Source organism: Lathyrus oleraceus, chromosome 1, assembly GCF_024323335.1.
Source record: "Lathyrus oleraceus cultivar Zhongwan6 chromosome 1, CAAS_Psat_ZW6_1.0, whole genome shotgun sequence".
Taxonomy (NCBI): domain Eukaryota; kingdom Viridiplantae; phylum Streptophyta; class Magnoliopsida; order Fabales; family Fabaceae; genus Lathyrus; species Lathyrus oleraceus.
The window spans coordinates 397420292-397435091 of record NC_066579.1 but is presented as its reverse complement, the minus strand read 5'-3'; positions in this window follow the sequence as shown (position 1 = coordinate 397435091).

The window sequence follows — 14800 nt, the reverse complement described above, 5'->3', positions numbered from 1 at the left end:
TATTACAATACTTTTATTTGATTTAGGATAATGCAAACCCTAGCATCTTTGATTTTCTTTCAATCATTTCATCAATGCAATTGGTCCTCACGTCACATGTTATTATTCTAGATTCCATATGTCTTCTGTGTCCTCATTCCATATGCATTTTTGTGTCTTTAATTTATAGGATTATTATTTTTTTGAACATTTATGTATCTTTATCATGTCAACTTCGTGCAATTTTACTCTATCATCAACATTAGTACTTTGATTATTGAATTTCAAAATATAACTTTCTACTGGATGGAGAATGTGATTCTATTGCTACAATCAGATTTACTAGAGGGATTTCATATTTGAACTCAACAATTATTTTATAATGAAAATACTTTATCCATGTAATATGTTATTTATGAGTTTTTTTATTTTTGAATAGACCGGATTCAAGCTTCAGTTTTAAAATAATTAGTGAAACTAAAATATATTGCTTACCCGAATGATTTGGCCATTCTTTTTTATATAATTTATATTTTTTTATCATTATTTTATTATAAGAATATTTCTTTATCATATATGCTTTTTTTTATTTTTTTTTGACCAATACATAAAAAAATCAATTAAAAAGAAAAGAAAATTGACCATTTTGTTCGTTTAAGGTAAATTCTTTAATTAATGTACTTAATTTGATTTGATTTTTTAAAATTTGTTTTGAATGAAAATCTTTTGAACAAATTATTTTGTTTCTATAAAAGTTGATTCAATCAATTAAGTATAATTTGTTTTATAGATTTTTTTTATAAAACAAATATTGTATACTTCATGGAAAATCATATATAATATTGTGACATGAAATAAGAAACAACAAAATTGACTTAACCTCTTCAAATACAAATTTAAGATAGTTTATTTGATTTCAAATATAATAAATAACAAGAAATATTTCGTTAACTTTTAAATCAAATTATATTAAAATACTTGAGATGATATTAATTTAAATATTTAAAATTACTATAATAATAATTATTTATTAAACCAATTTTTGTATGTATTTACTTTAAACATTAAAGTTATATCAAATCAAATTAAAGAAAATTTCAACACATCAAAAGTAAATTTCATCCATTAAAAATGTAGAAAATACTATACAAATTGTATCTATAAATTTTATTTATTTTTATGTTCGTTGTAAAAATATATGTAATATATTAACTATAATTAAAAATATTAGTAAAGTATAATAATTGATATTAAAAAATTTATTTATCAAAATATTTAGTAGTTTTTTTATGATAAAATATTAGTATTTATATACTAAAAAAAATGTTACAATTTTTTTTTTTATAAAAACAATGTGACGGTTATGATAGATACAAACAAATTTGTTTTATGAAAAAAACAAATTTATCATTCTTTTTAAATTTGAAACTCACCCAAAATATTTGAATTAATATTCAAAATGGTCATTTGACAAGATCTTTTTAGAAAATTGTTTTGGTTTTATAAAAATTGATTCAATTTTTTGTATGGATTTATTTTTTAAAAAAATCATAAACTTAATGGAAAAATCATATATGATATTATGACATAATACAAGAAAAAGAAAAATATTTAACTCCTTCCAATTTAATTAGTACACATAAAATTTTATCAACATAAATTTTGTCCCTTTTTGAATTTCATTCTTTTAATTTTTCATTTTGGAACTGGTTTTCTAACTAAACCCCCTCATTTAATTACTTAAATTCACACATAATTCACTTCTTAAATTACAATCTCCATGGAGACGATCTTTTAACTATTACCTTGACACTATCAGTACACTTGTTAAGAAGTCATCAAGTTTTTGGCACGACTGCCAGAAATTATTGATTTTAATAAGGCAAATTTTTGTGCGATGATTTTAAGTTTTGTAGTTATTTTTAGTTTTAGTTTTTTTTAGTTAAATTTTTGTTATTGTAAATATTTTTCTCTTTATTCTAGTTTTTTAAATTTTGTTCTTATTTAGTTTTTATCTAGTTTCAGTGCTACTAAGATATTTTTCTTCTAATTGTGAATGTTAGGTAAAGGAAGACATTTATAAGGGAGTTGGCTCTCAACTTGCTCTATTAACACAACTTGAAGCCTTATCAAAGCAATTGACTGCCTCAACTTGAGTTCCAACAAATGTTAGTCTGATATGGGCCTTACAATGTGATTTACATGGTGGAGGTCACGTAAATGGTTATTGTGTACCGTACGTTGAAGAAGCACATTATACACGATACTATCAAGAGTCAAACAAGTTCACACTTATAACCCATGGTATGATGATCATTCAAGTCTTAACTGGAGTCACAATCAAATTTAAAATGTTAACCAAGAGGCTCGTCAATATCCACCACCAAGGAAGTCATCCCTTATAGACGAGACTTTTAATGAATTTGTGAGGTTTGCCCAAAATAATTTTAGAACAAGTGATGTCACTTAAGAAATGCTTGAAAATCAGCCATCTCCTATAGAAGAAGTTATGAACCAATTCTTGTCGTTGCAACACAAATGAGAAGCAAGGTACAAGATCATGGAAGAATCCAACAAAAACATAAGAGCATCCTTGAAGAATATTTAAAATCGCATAGGGCAATTTGAACCATTGACATCTAAATCAAGTGGAGTTCCTGATATAAATATGTTGGATAATCTTAGGAATGAAGAATTTGAGAGAGAAGTCAAAAATTAATGGGAAGTAGACGATGATGGAGGAGTTGAAAAAGAACAAGAAGAAGAAAAATGCATACCATCAGATGAAAATATTAAATTAAGAACAGAAGAATCAGAGGTGAAGAATAGGTTTGGAAAAAGAACAAGAACTCAAAAGGAGGGTGATATGGCTTTGGATGAAGTTTTAAATGCAAGAATTTGTTTAGACATATATATCCAACATGAACATCTTCAACAAAAGCATGTCCCCAAAAGCTATTTTGGCAACAAGAAAGATGGAAAAGAAGAAATAGATAAAGTATTAGATTCCATTTATGTCTTGTTCACTACTATCAAATTGAGGAAGATATGGAGGCAAGATCATCATTATCTCAAATTCATGGGAAACCTACCAAACAAAAGGTAGAAGAAGGATGATGTGTTCTTTGTGTCATATATGTCGCCCTAACAGAAGACCAAAAGGTCAAACTTAAGACCTTAAAGAAGCGCTTAATGGGAGGAAAGCCATCATTTTCAGTTTTTCATTTTAGTTTTTATTTTTATTTCCCTGTTGTATTATGATCAAAAGAAGAGTATTAGTTAGATCTTGAGAAGATCTTCCCCCTTGTACTTTTATTTGTTTGAAAGTTAATGAACTTATTTGCTTTTGTTGTTTAGCTCAATTTTAAAATTGCTACCTTACCAATTCCATAATGAAAAAGAAAAGAAAAGTCATTAGAAAACTAATGAATGAAATAGATCAATGGTGAAGCTCCTATGCAGATTGAAAGTTGATGAAGAAAAAGGAAAAAAACTATTTGTACTCAAGCTTGAGATACCTCAACTTGTACCGTTTAAGCACACAAAAAATCAACTATTTATTTTTCCTTCTTATGAGAGTATTTATGCATTAATCATTTTCTAGAATTTGCACTTTTCTGATTTTGAGTCTATTGGTCTGATAAATGCACACAGTTGTTTGTGAAAACTCTGAGCCTTTTAAGCCACTTTGTTTTATGTGATAATATTCGTTGTTTAACCACTTTAAGCCTTAGCTTTTCTTTCAGTAACATAGTCGTATTATATAACCATTGACTTGTGAGATAAATTCTTACTACCCTATTTGGAATTAGGTAAAAATAATTGTTTTACTTGTCTGATGCAAAAGAATAAGTTTAGGGTTGCTCTTGGAAGTTAGCAACAAATAAGTTTGGGGTTTGAGTACTAGAGAAATTGGTCAAAAAGAAACAAAAAAAGAAAGAAAACTAAGAAGTAAAATAACTTCTTCAAAAAAATAGTGAAAAATAGGACCAACATCATGTAGTTCTCTAGTACCAAGTGAAGTATAAAATAATGAGATAAAAGGAATTTGATAACATCAGGAAAACTATGTACCTAACTCTAAATATTTAAGTCTACTATCCTAAATTATTCCTACTCAGACATAAACCACGTTACAACATGTAATATACCTCAAAAGTGTGTGTTTAAATATGAATTTGATTGATTCAATTATAAAATTTACAAATTAATTTCTAAATGCTTTTGTATGTTGATTGAGTGATTACACTATCAAATTAAGTGCATAATTGTGAGATGAGAGATGTAACACCCTTCTAAAATACCCCGAGTATATAATTAAAATAACACATATCAATCAGAGTAATTATGCAATCAAGGGTGTCACACAACATTTCACACCATAATAACTGTCATGCTCTTTCATTAACTCAAAACATAAAACATTTGCACAATACGCAGCGGATAGAGATCAAATCGATCATTCAAAACATGCAACATACTACATGTAAACTGGTTCCACAATCATCAATAACAATATTAAAAATGTTCCCTCCCGATGTTACATCTATCAGAGCATGACCCACTTAGGAGACTACACTAGACTCCAAGCATTAGCTTCTACTCAACTCATTGCTCGTTACCTGAAAAATAGTTGTAAGGGTGAGTTCCTCAATCGATATAATAAGCATTATAAATCATCATGTAATGCTAAGTAAATTCACACATTTCATCACCCTAATCGTAACATACATCCAGTAACGGCACATCAACTCAACATCATACTTAATATCAACACAATTCCACCCCTCAATTAAATTAAATATCCATACAACAAGCCAACAAAATGCAACTCTAATGAGACTCGACTCGTCATGCATGTGGTACCATTCGGAGTAAAACTCCCAACTTAAAATCATTGCCATTTTATTGGGCATCAAGGCATAAGCCTTCAACTTTCAACTTAAAATTTGCCAATCCAGGCCAACGTGGTGTGAGCAAAGCTCCGACTTAATGCATATGAATGTACATGGCATACACGACTTTAAACTGTCGACAACATAATAATAATAGCAATACAACAATGTTTTCAACAACATCAACTTATAATCAACTTTGGCTCACCAAGCCTACAACTCATTATTTTCAACAACTTTCCGTACACGGAACAACTCAGCAACATACTTGTATCAACACTTCATAACATAAATCCAACAAAATTACTCATCACAATTAACTATAATAGGCCAATCACCAATTAGGTTCACAACATTAAAAATATCAATTTTTTCTAATTTCCAACAGTGTTAACCGGTTAACGCCCTGGGTTAACCGGTTAACGCAGGACAAAACACACTTTCTGGCAAAACGCAACAGTGTTAACCGGTTAACGCCCTGGGTTAACCGGTTAACGCAGGCAAAACAACACATTTCCACAAAATATAACAGTGTTAACCGGTTAACGCCCTGGGTTAACCGGTTAACGCAGGCAAAACAGCAGTTCCTGCGCTAACACAAGGCAGAATGCAGAGTTCTCCGCATTTTCCGCCGTTGGAGGACTTCCGGACCTCCGATTCAACTTCCGTAAAAAGCTACATTATCGGAAAATCACGACACATACAATTATCGATTCAATTTCAGTTTTCATACAACTTATTCATCACAATTTTCTCAGCATTCTAAATCCCAATTAGGGTCAATTCAACGGTTTATCACTACCCATTACATGCTATCCCATAATACCCATTAAACGACGATAAACCCCCCTTACCTGAGATAATCCGGAAATCTCTAAGCTTCGAGCTTTTCCGTTCTTCAACCTTTGCTCTCTAGCTCTTCCTCTTTGCCCTTTCTCCACTTTTCACCTTTCAGCCGCTTCTCTGTTTCACGTGAAAACTCTTTACCAAAAATGAAAACCCTTTTCTTCTTATTCCAACTTATATATTTTCCACTAATTATTATTCCAAATAATAATAATAATAATAATCCAATAATTCAATTTATTTAATTAAATTAATAAATATATTATTAACTTAATTTAAATAATTCTCTTATTTTATTCGGGGTGTTACAACTCTCCCCCACTAAAAGAGTTTTCGTCCTCGAAAACATACCTCAAGCAAATAACTCTGGATAAGACTCTTTCATCTGACTCTCCAGTTCCCAAGTCACATTGCCACCTGCTGGTCCTCCCCAAGCTACTTTCACTAAGGCAATCTCTTTACCCCGCAACTGCTTCAACTCTCGATCCTCAACCCTCATAGGTGATGTTCCAACAGTCAGGTTATCTCTCACCTGTACATCATCTACTTGGATCACATGCGACGGATCATGAATGTACCTCCTCAACTGAGACACATGAAAAACCTCATGCAAATTCGCAAGTGACGGCGGTAAAGCGATACGATAGGCTACCTCTCCTATCCTCTCCAAAATCTGATAAGGACCAATAAATCGAGGTGTCAACTTCTTTGACTTCAAAGCTCGACCAACCCCAGTTATCGGAGTAACACGAAGAAACACGTGATCTCCCTCTCGGAACTCAAGTGATTTCCTCCTCTTGTCATGATAACTCTTCTGACGACTCTGAGCAATTCTCATCTTCTCCTGAATCATCTTAATCTTTTCCGTAGTCTGTTGAACAATCTCCGGTCCAACCGCAGCACTCTCACCGGACTCATACCAACATAACGGTGTCCGACATCTCCTACCATACAAAGCTTCAAACGGCGCCATACCAATGCTCGAATGAAAATTATTGTTGTAGGTAAACTCAATCAAAGGTAAATAACAATCCCAAGCACCTCCCTTTTCCAAAACACAAGCCCTCAACAGATCCTCTAGTGACTGAATCGTCCTCTCAGTCTGACCATCAGTCTGCGGGTGATATGCAGAGCTCAATCTCAGTTTAGTTCCCAAAGCCTTCTGCAAACCTTCCCAGAATTTCGATGTAAATCTAGGATCTCTGTCCGAAACAATACTCGACGGAATACCATGCAAACTTACAATTTTCTCAATATACAGCTCAGCTAATTTCTCTAACGGATAGTCCATTCTGATCGGAATGAAATGAGCCGACTTTGTCAATCTGTCAACAATCACCCAAATAGCTTCAAAATTCTTAATTGTTCTCGGTAAACCAAAAACAAAATCCATACTGATACTATCCCACTTCCACTCTGGAATAGCCAACGGTTGCATTAGCCCAGACGGCTTCCGATGCTCAATCTTTGATTTCTGACAAGTCAAACAGGAATAAACAAAACTCGTAATTTCTCTTTTCATTCCCGGCCACCAAAATAACCTTTTCAAATCATGATACATCTTCGTAGCTCCAGGATGAATACTCAGACCACTACGATGTCCTTCCTCAAGAATACTCTTCTTAAGTTCGGTAACATCCGGAATACACACCCGATTACCAAATTTCAAAACACCATTCTCATCAACTCTGAATTCGCCACCTTGACCTTGATTCACTAGAGTCAACTTATCAACCAAAAGCACGTCGGATTTCTGACCCTCTCTGATCTCATCCAGAATACCACTTGTTAACTTCAACATTCCCAATTTAACACTGTTGTGAGTACTCTCACACACCAAACTCAAGTCTCTAAACTGCTCAATTAAATCCAATTCCTTAACCATTAGCATAGACATATGCAATGATTTCCGACTCAATGCATCAGCCACTACGTTTGCTTTATCCGGATGGTAATTCAAACCAAAGTCATAATCCTTCAGAAACTCTAACCATCTTCTCTGTCTCATATTTAGCTCTTTCTGATTAAACAAATACTTTAAACTTTTATGGTCACTGAAAACCTCAAATCTTGACCCATACAAGTAATGCCTACATAACTTCAGAACAAATACCACAGCTGCCAACTCTAAATCGTGCGTCGGATAGTTCCTCTCGTGAACCCTTAGCTGTCTCGAAGCATAAGCTATAACCTGCTTATTCTGCATCAACACACCACCCAAACCCAACAATGAAGCATCGCAATAAACCTCAAACGATTCTGACGAACTCGGTAATATCAGAATAGGAGCAGTAGTTAACCTTTTCTTTAACTCTTGGAAACCTCCTTCACTTTTTGAGTCCCAAACAAACGCTTGCCCCTTCCTAGTCAACATCGTCAATGGTAACGCCAACTTAGAAAATCCCTCAATGAACTTTCTATAATAACCAGCCAAACCAAGGAAACTTCGAATCTCAGCAACAGACTTCGGAGCTTCCCACTTAGATACCGCTTCTATCTTGGAAGGATCAACAGCAACACCACCTCTTGAAATCACATGACCAAGAAAACTAACCTCTTCTAACCAAAATTCACACTTGGATAGTTTAGCAAATAACTTCTTTTCTCGTAGAATTTCTAAAACCACTCTCAAATGCTCAGCATGCTCTTCTTCAGACTTCGAATACACCAAAATATCATCAATAAACACCACAACAAACTTGTCTAGGTACGGATGGAAAATCCTATTCATATACTCCATAAATACTCCAGGCGCATTAGTCACACCAAAAGGCATTACAGAATACTCATAATGTCCATACCTTGTTCTGAAAGCAGTCTTCTGAATATCCTCAGTTTTCACACGTATCTGATGATACCCAGATCTCAAATCTATTTTGCTGAACACACTTGCACCAACCAACTGATCCATCAAATCATCAATCCTCGGCAAAGGATACCGATTCTTGATCGTCACTTTATTCAGTTGCCTGTAGTCCACACACAACCTCATAGTACCTTCTTTCTTCTTAACCAATAGCACTGGTGCACCCCACGGTGACACACTCGGACGAATAAATTTCTTATCCAACAGATCTTCCAACTGACTCTTCAATTCAGTTAACTCAACAGCAGACATACGGTACAGAGCCATCGATATCGGCCTAGTACCAGGTACCAAATCAATCGAGAACTCCACTTCGCGCTCTGGCGGTAATTCATTCACCTCTTCCGGAAACACATCAGGAAAATCACACACCACGGCTAGATCGCCAATCACCAGTTTATCTTTAGCCTCCAAAGTCGCTAACAGCATAAACAACTCTGCCCCATCAGCTACTTCCTCATCCACTTGTCTTGCTGATAGAAACAAACTCTTTCCCTCCTCAATCTCAGGAAAGACCACCGTCTTATCAAAACAGTTGATAGAAACTCGGTTAAACACCAACCAGTTCATACCCAAAATAACATCAATCTGCACTAGTGGAAGACACACTAGGTCCATCCCAAAGTCTCTACCAAAAATACTCAAAGGACAATTTAAACAAACCGAAGTAGTAGTCACTGAACCCTTCGCAGGAGTATCAATTACCATACTACCAAACATCTCAGATATCTCTAACTTAAGTTTCACAGCACAATCCAAAGATATAAAGGAATGAGTCGCACCTGTGTCAATAATAGCTACAAGAGGAAAGCCATTAATATAACACGTACCTCGGATAAGTCTGTCCTCACTGGAGGTTTGAGTTCCGGTCAATGCGAACACCTTCCCAGTTTGAGATTTCTTTGGCTTCTGACACTGACTTCCAATATGCCCTTCTTCGCCACAATTAAAACAAATCATTTCCTTGTGCTTGCAATCAGCTATTGCATGACCAGTCTTACCACAACGAAAACATCTCTTTACTTCAGCAGTGCATACGTTACTCTTATGACCAGCCTGACCACATTTGAAGCAAACTATACCAGCAGGATCACCTCCCCTACTAGTCCTCTGAGCCGGAGCAGCTCCTTGTTTCCCTCTCCCCACTGGAGCATCATACGGCTTTCCACGGTTTTGATGTTGCTTGCCCCTGCGGTCATTGACAATCTTGTAATGAGCATTATTGTCTTCTTCAAATATCCTGCAGCTATCAACCAATTCAGTAAAAATGCGTATCTTCTGATACCCAACAACCTTCTTAATTTCAGAGCGCAGTCCATTTTCAAACTTGATGCACTTTGAAAATTCAGCACCAGCACCAGTGTAATGAGGATAAAATTTGGACAGCTCCACAAATTTCGCAGCATAATCAGTGACAGACATGTTTCCTTGCTTCAGCTCAAGGAACTCAATTTCCTTCTTACCACGGACATCTTCCGGATAATACTTTCTCATGAATTCCCTACGGAATACATCCCAAGTAATGACTTCACCTGCCACGGTCAACCTCTCGTGAGTCTCTAGCCACCAGTCATCAGCTTCGACTGCTAGCATGTGAGTACCATACCGAACCTTCTGAGCTGGAGTGCAGTCCATAACACGGAAGATTCTCTCGATCTCTTTCAACCATCCCAAGGCTGCATCTGGATCATGCTTCCCTTTAAACACCGGCGGATTCTCTCTCTGAAAAGTCGCCAAGCTACGTGATCCAGCATCACCACCAGCATTTGGCAAGTTCTGCACAGCTTGTGCCATTGCTTGCATTGCGGCAGCCATTGCAGCGTCATTCCTTCCAGCCATTTCAACTTAACAATACAACACAACTTAAAAGTTAGATTAGTAACAATACACAATTGTTAGACAGTAACGACACGACAACTGGCCGGACAGACCGACCTGCTCTGATACCACTAATGTAACACCCTTCTAAAATACCCCGAGTATATAATTAAAATAACACATATCAATCAGAGTAATTATGCAATCAAGGGTGTCACACAACATTTCACACCATAATAACTGTCATGCTCTTTCATTAACTCAAAACATAAAACATTTGCACAATACGCAGCGGATAGAGATCAAATCGATCATTCAAAACATGCAACATACTACATGTAAACTGGTTCCACAATCATCAATAACAATATTAAAAATGTTCCCTCCCGATGTTACATCTATCAGAGCATGACCCACTTAGGAGACTACACTAGACTCCAAGCATTAGCTTCTACTCAACTCATTGCTCGTTACCTGAAAAATAGTTGTAAGGGTGAGTTCCTCAATCGATATAATAAGCATTATAAATCATCATGTAATGCTAAGTAAATTCACACATTTCATCACCCTAATCGTAACATACATCCAGTAACGGCACATCAACTCAACATCATACTTAATATCAACACAATTCCACCCCTCAATTAAATTAAATATCCATACAACAAGCCAACAAAATGCAACTCTAATGAGACTCGACTCGTCATGCATGTGGTACCATTCGGAGTAAAACTCCCAACTTAAAATCATTGCCATTTTATTGGGCATCAAGGCATAAGCCTTCAACTTTCAACTTAAAATTTGCCAATCCAGGCCAACGTGGTGTGAGCAAAGCTCCGACTTAATGCATATGAATGTACATGGCATACACGACTTTAAACTGTCGACAACATAATAATAATAGCAATACAACAATGTTTTCAACAACATCAACTTATAATCAACTTTGGCTCACCAAGCCTACAACTCATTATTTTCAACAACTTTCCGTACACGGAACAACTCAGCAACATACTTGTATCAACACTTCATAACATAAATCCAACAAAATTACTCATCACAATTAACTATAATAGGCCAATCACCAATTAGGTTCACAACATTAAAAATATCAATTTTTTCTAATTTCCAACAGTGTTAACCGGTTAACGCCCTGGGTTAACCGGTTAACGCAGGACAAAACACACTTTCTGGCAAAACGCAACAGTGTTAACCGGTTAACGCCCTGGGTTAACCGGTTAACGCAGGCAAAACAACACATTTCCACAAAATATAACAGTGTTAACCGGTTAACGCCCTGGGTTAACCGGTTAACGCAGGCAAAACAGCAGTTCCTGCGCTAACACAAGGCAGAATGCAGAGTTCTCCGCATTTTCCGCCGTTGGAGGACTTCCGGACCTCCGATTCAACTTCCGTAAAAAGCTACATTATCGAAAAATCACGACACATACAATTATCGATTCAATTTCAGTTTTCATACAACTTATTCATCACAATTTTCTCAGCATTCTAAATCCCAATTAGGGTCAATTCAACGGTTTATCACTACCCATTACATGCTATCCCATAATACCCATTAAACGACGATAAACCCCCCTTACCTGAGATAATCCGGAAATCTCTAAGCTTCGAGCTTTTCCGTTCTTCAACCTTTGCTCTCTAGCTCTTCCTCTTTGCCCTTTCTCCACTTTTCACCTTTCAGCCGCTTCTCTGTTTCACGTGAAAACTCTTTACCAAAAATGAAAACCCTTTTCTTCTTATTCCAACTTATATATTTTCCACTAATTATTATTCCAAATAATAATAATAATAATAATCCAATAATTCAATTTATTTAATTAAATTAATAAATATATTATTAACTTAATTTAAATAATTCTCTTATTTTATTCGGGGTGTTACAAGAGACAAGATGAGTACTTGTATGTCAGAATAAATTTTTTGAGTTGATTGGACTGAAGGAGGGAACTGAAGTGTTGATAAAAAAAATAAAGGTGACATTTATTAGTAAGGGTAAAAATTTTAATTATGATAAAATATTCCGTGTGCAGATAGGTCACTTGAGGACAAACAATAATTCAAGTTTGGGATTGTGATGACAATCGTCCTTACGTGATTTTTATGAGGAAATCTGGAGGAGTTCGGAAGAATAATGATCATAAGACATGTAAAAGTGTGAAGAATTGAGCAAAAAGCCAACACAAGTAATAAATAAAGGCTTAGAGAAATTTGTGAAGAAAAAGTGTAGAAAACAAATAATTTGCTTATGGAATTCTCGCGCTCGCGATGTATTCTATCGCGACGCGATACTGACTTGTCGCAGCGCAATGATTGTTTTTTGGCTGACACACACATTTCTATTTAAAGGGCTTTCTGGATACTTTTTCAAGGGTTTTGAAACCGGGAGATAAAGTGACGAGTAGGGATATTCAAGGGATGAATTTGGAGCATATTAGAGTAATTGGAAAGCAATTCTTCCATAGATTTTGATGATGAATACTTATCAACTTATGATATTTGTTAATTTATCAACGAGTAGATAAGTTTCTCTAGATTAGATCTTTTTGAAATGAACCATATTTTTACTCTATTGGAACATATTTATGTTTGAAATTTATTGAGACTTTATTATTGTAATTTAAATTATTCTCGAGTCTAATGTTTTTGTCGCTTACATGCGTACAAATCAATTCAGATACATAGGAATTTCTAACTGTTAGTCTACTTATCTGATCTATGCAATTTATCCGACTTTATAATTAAATAGGAATAGGTAATTAGAAGTTGTTTCTTATGAATTAATTCATTTAGAACACCTAATTTAACTTTGAATTGACTTAAGAAATTAGGGGACTATCGTATAAATTAGTGAGTTACACACCAACGAGTTGAGTGTTGTCGTTTTGTAAATTCGCAGTGAGATGATAACTTAATTGAAACTCAATTAATACACAATTCATCAACCGTTAAAAATAAGGGGATTCGATAAAAGACTTAATCGCCTTTCTCATCTTGAATTTCATCCTTTTAATTTCTCATTTTAGAATCGGTTTTCTGACGAAAACCCCCGATTTAGTTACTTAAATTTGCGCATAATTCTCTTATTAAATTATAATCTTCGTGGATTCAATCATTTAATTATTATTTCAACACTATCGGTACACTTGTCGATAAGTCATTAAAATGAAAAGCAAACTAGAAAAAGCTTTTCATTATTTAGATAAAATAGAAGGTTAACCAAGAAAATTGTATTCACATAGTAGCAAAAATCTTAAAACATGTGAACAATACTTTATCAACCTTATTCTCATGACATTCGACAGAAGAAACTGAAAGAAATTATTAACTTTATCAAATTAATTTCAAGTTAATTTCACATTCATGATTCTACTTTGATATCATTCAAAGAAATTACCACATGATTAACATTATGGTTCTGGTCTAGATCATCATGATGGTTCTTGATTGGAAACTCATCTACAAAATCATCTCCATCAAGATTCTCCTCTTCATCTTCAATCATTCTTACACAACCTACATAGAAGTCATTATCATGTCAATATAAGTTGTCACCAACATTATCTAATAGCAAAATAAATTTCTCATTGTTACATAAATATCTATTACCCAATGACATTTTACCATTCAGATATTTGTACTAGTATTTTATAAAAACAACACTATGACAAATATCTACAAACGGGAGATGCACACACATTACAAACAAATATCTACAAACGCGAGATCCACACACATGACAGACATTGATTCCCTTCAATCCTCTCATACTCATAACAATGCATACAAACAGGAAATCTACACACATGACATGCCACACAAAGTTCTTTGTATTTCTTATATCCAATCTCATGGCCACAAACTCAATAAATTTTTTGTGAAGATTTACATGTAGGAGAAGGCTTATGCTGCAAAAAAAAACATTTAAGAGTAAGATTTAATTTGTTTTAATTGAATGGGACATCGAACAAACACGACACCATAAACCTTAAATACAAATAAATAGGAAACACATTCCAAAAAGAAACATTGTATGCTAATGAATTTGTTAACTGCATGTTGATTTTAGAGTTAATACTTTCTTGCTCTAAAAAAGGAGGTGGGATTTTGGAAAAGGAGGACAGTGGTCGACGATGATGTTGCTAGAAACAAAAATCTAACTGGTTCATTAGAGAGGTGGGATTTTGGAAAAAAAATTGGATTGTCCCATATTCTCTGGGTTTTGATGATAACAAAGTATTTAAGGAACAATTGGGTATACTAATGTTTGTTCAAGTGTGCATGACCATATACTAAAATTTCATATAGAATCCAAGTATTGATTTTGACTCTGAAAATTCGAAGAGAAGCTTAAGATCAAAATATGATGGATTGGAAG